Source organism: Capsicum annuum, unplaced genomic scaffold (assembly GCF_002878395.1).
Source record: "Capsicum annuum cultivar UCD-10X-F1 unplaced genomic scaffold, UCD10Xv1.1 ctg77283, whole genome shotgun sequence".
Taxonomy (NCBI): domain Eukaryota; kingdom Viridiplantae; phylum Streptophyta; class Magnoliopsida; order Solanales; family Solanaceae; genus Capsicum; species Capsicum annuum.
The window spans coordinates 3964-7664 of record NW_025887664.1 but is presented as its reverse complement, the minus strand read 5'-3'; the positions used below and the strand labels follow the sequence as shown (position 1 = coordinate 7664).

General features: G+C 42.2%; 1 pseudogene; it reads left to right on the top strand.

Moving 5' to 3' along the window:
- The first annotated feature begins 494 nt into the window (after window positions 1-494).
- LOC124894766 lies at window positions 495-3319 on the top strand (annotated as a pseudogene).
- The last annotated feature ends 382 nt before the right edge of the window (window positions 3320-3701 follow it).

Here is a 3701-nt window from a genome sequence, read left to right as displayed (position 1 = left end):
AAAGTCGGTCTCAACCAACCAGCCCCGGACTCTCCCAACCCTGGTGACCCCGCAGAGCCTCCTATTGCTGAGCCTTATCATCTGTTACAGGAGGATGGAGAGAGGCTAAGGGAGCTCAATGAGCGCTTTTCCTTCTATACTTTCGGGTGTCCCCTGCCCGAGCATATTTCCTCCGATATTCTCGAGGCTCAATTCCAAACGGAACTAAAGATAAAGGAAGCCCTTCGTTCAGACAGAGTGCAAGACGCGTCTCTTTTTGAGAAAAGGCACCAAATTAGGGGGGAACTCTTCTATCCATTTGGGAAGCCATTATCCTTGGACACTTAGACCACCTATCTCAAATAGAAAACTATGGGACCCACCGCAGCCTGCCTTATAAAAGGGTTTTGAAAGCGATTGCTCAGCAGGACTTAGCGTTGGTCTTTGACTCAATCAAAAGAAAGAGATACTGGTAGAGCTCTTCTTTGTCATCTTTGTCAGTGGCATTCTCCCTTCTATCTATCTGAATTATGGAACTTTCTCACCGAGCTGCAGAACTAACAAGTTTATTAAAAAGTTGAATTAGTAACTTTTACACAAATTTTCAAGTGGATGAAATCGGTCGAGTGGTCTCAGTTGGAGATGGGATTGCACGTGTTTATGGATTGAACGAGATTCAAGCTGGGGAAAAGGAATAGCCTTGAATCTTAAGAATGAGAATGTAGGGATTGTTGTCTTTGGTAGTGATACTGCTATTAAAGAAGGAGATCTTGTCAAGCGCACTGGATCTATTATGGATGTTCCTGCGGGAAAGGCTATGCTAGGGCATGTGGTCGATGGCTTGGGAGTACCTATTAATGGAAGGGGGGCTCTAAGCGATCACGAGTGAAGACGTGTGAAAGTGAAAGCCCCTGGGATTATTGAACGTAAATCAGTGCATGAGCCTATGCAAACAGGTTTAAAAGCGGTAGATAGCCTGGTTCCTATAGGTCGTGGTCAACGAGAACTTATAATTGGGGACCGACAAACTGGAAAAACAGCTATTGCTATCGATACCATATTAAACCAAAAGCAACTGAACTCAAGGGCCACCTCTGAGAGTGAGACATTGTATTATGTCTATGTAGCGATTGGACAGAAATGGTCAATTGTGGCATAATTAGTTCAAATTCTTTCAGAAGCAAATGCTTTGGAATATTCTATTCTTGTAGCAGCCACCGCTTCGGATCCTGCTCCTCTACAGTTTTTGGCCCCATATTCTGGGTGTGCCATGGGGAAATATTTCCATGATAATGGAATGCACGCATTAATAATCTATGATGATCTTAGTAAACAGGCGGTAGCATATCGACAAATGTCATTATTGTTACGCCGACCACCAGGTCGTGAGGCTTTCCCAGGGGATGTTTTCTATTTACATTCCCGTCTCTTAGAAAGAGCGGCTAAACGATCGGACCAGACAGGCGCAGGTAGCTTAACCGCCTTACCCGTCATTGAAACATAAGCTGGAGACGTATCGGCCTATATTCCCACCAATGTGATCCCCATTACTGATGGACAAATCTATTTGGAAACAGAGCTCTTTTATCGCAGAATTAGACCTGCTATTAACGTCGGCTTATCTGTCAGTCATGTAGGGTCTGCCGCTCAGTTGAAAACTATGAAACAAGTCTGCGGTAGTTCAAAATTGAAATTGGCACAATATCGTGAGTGGCCGCCCTTGCTCAATTTGGCTTAGACCTTGATGCTGCGACTCAGGCATTACTCAATAGAGGTGCAAGGCTGACAGAAGTACCGAAACAACCACAATATGTACCACTGCCAATTTAAAAACAAATTCTAGTCATTTATGCAGCTGTCAATGGATTCTGTGATCGAATGCCACTAGACAGAATTTCTCAATATGAGAGAGCCATTCCAAATAGTGTCAAACTAGAATTACTACAATCCTTTTTAGAAAAAGGTGGTTTAACTAATGAAAGAAAGATGGAACCAGATACATTCTTAAAAGAAAGTGCTTTAGTTTTTATTTAAATTGTATACAATACAAGGAAGACATCATTTTGGAGTAACAACTCCAAAAGGGAGAGGGGTTTCCCCCTGTCCCGTAGGAGGCTGAGCACAAATCAATTTATCGTTTTAGGTTTTGTTTTCCTATTGGTGTCACATGGAGCATTGGTAAGGGTGATGTGATGGTGGGTTTTCTTGAAAGTAAGAAGTGAAAATGACATTTTCTTATCTTTCTTAAAAGTTCATCACACTAATATTTCACCACAATCTCCGGTTCTTCTTAGTAAGGGTCCATCCCAGGCTTATTACTCTGAAGGACTCCTGGTTGGAACCCAGGCGCCCCCCCGAGACCGACTAGTTTGGTCCAATAGGAAAAGTGAGGTTTCGTACCTCTTGGCGTGGTCTATTTTAAATCAGACCTAAATGTGTTCCTAACCAAAGAGATGTGGAGGAGTATATTTAGTTTTCTCCGCTCTTAATAGGGTTCACGGCGTGTGAACCTATACTTTGTAAAATTCATCGATACTGCATTCTGATCAAATGTGGTACTGTGATGATAATCTTTATGGGAGGAAGGAGACGTCCTTCCGTTATGACCATATTGTCATCATGGAACTTTCGTTCTGATGGATTTTCTCTGTATGGGTGAGCGTTTCTAAGTTTCATCTTTTAAACGACATTGCCTTGTCTCCTAAGATGGATAAGTCCTTCTTGTGATGCACCGTTAGGGTGCATACTTATGTGAAGGGTTTGGAACACCTCAAACCTGGATGGATGCAAGCATCACCCTTTGGTAAGGTGGTGTTTTCATTTGTGCGTTACTTGAAGGTCTGTCGGAAATTCTCATTCTCTAGCACTTTGTTTGCATTAAAAGGGGTGAGTTTTATTTGAAGTTAAGAAAGAAAAGGAATATTAAATTCTGGTCACAATACTATTACCGTGACACCTTCTTTTCTTCTTTTAGAATTCACCTCCTTTTAGTGCAATCCTAGTGTTCGGGGTGAGGGTTAAAGACTAGATCCACGGAGCACTGTGCTCCTAGGGAATTCTAGAAATTAATTACTTCTAGAACGGAACACATAAGACTATGTATACAATACAAGGAAAGGAAAAAGGTCTCTTAGGGGTACCACAAAGAAAAGAATCAAAATAGCTAAAAAGAGTCTGCTTCCTTTATCATATATATGAGATAGTAGATCACCTTTTTTTTTTGAAGCAAAAAAAAAGGTGATCTACTGTTGTAGTCTTCTTGACATATCAAGTCAAGAAGGCGAGGCTCCTAGCAATGGGGGGAAAGGGGAGTGGGTAAGCGGGCTCCTTTCACTTGACTGGTTAGTTAGGAGTGATCTTTTTTCTCAGATGTTCGAGATCTTTGTCTCGTAGAGGGTGAAATGAGATCTTCTTGGAACAAGGTCAGAGGCGTTGGACAGACCAGTTTCTTCTGATTCCAATGATAGATGGATGGTCAGGTCGGTAGCATATGGATGGAGGACTTCTATAGGGTCTTCTCGTACGCTCGACTAGCAAGGTGGTTTTGTAGGCGAACGAAATAAGTTTTTGGAGGCGAGTGGAGTGAGGCAATGAAATTGTTTAGGAGAAAGAAAGGAGAGGACGAGTGGAGTTTCGAGAATGAGAATCATATATTTTCTCATTTCTTTTTCGTAGTAAGAAGACACTAAGACGCACCCACTACACACCACACACTCAGACGA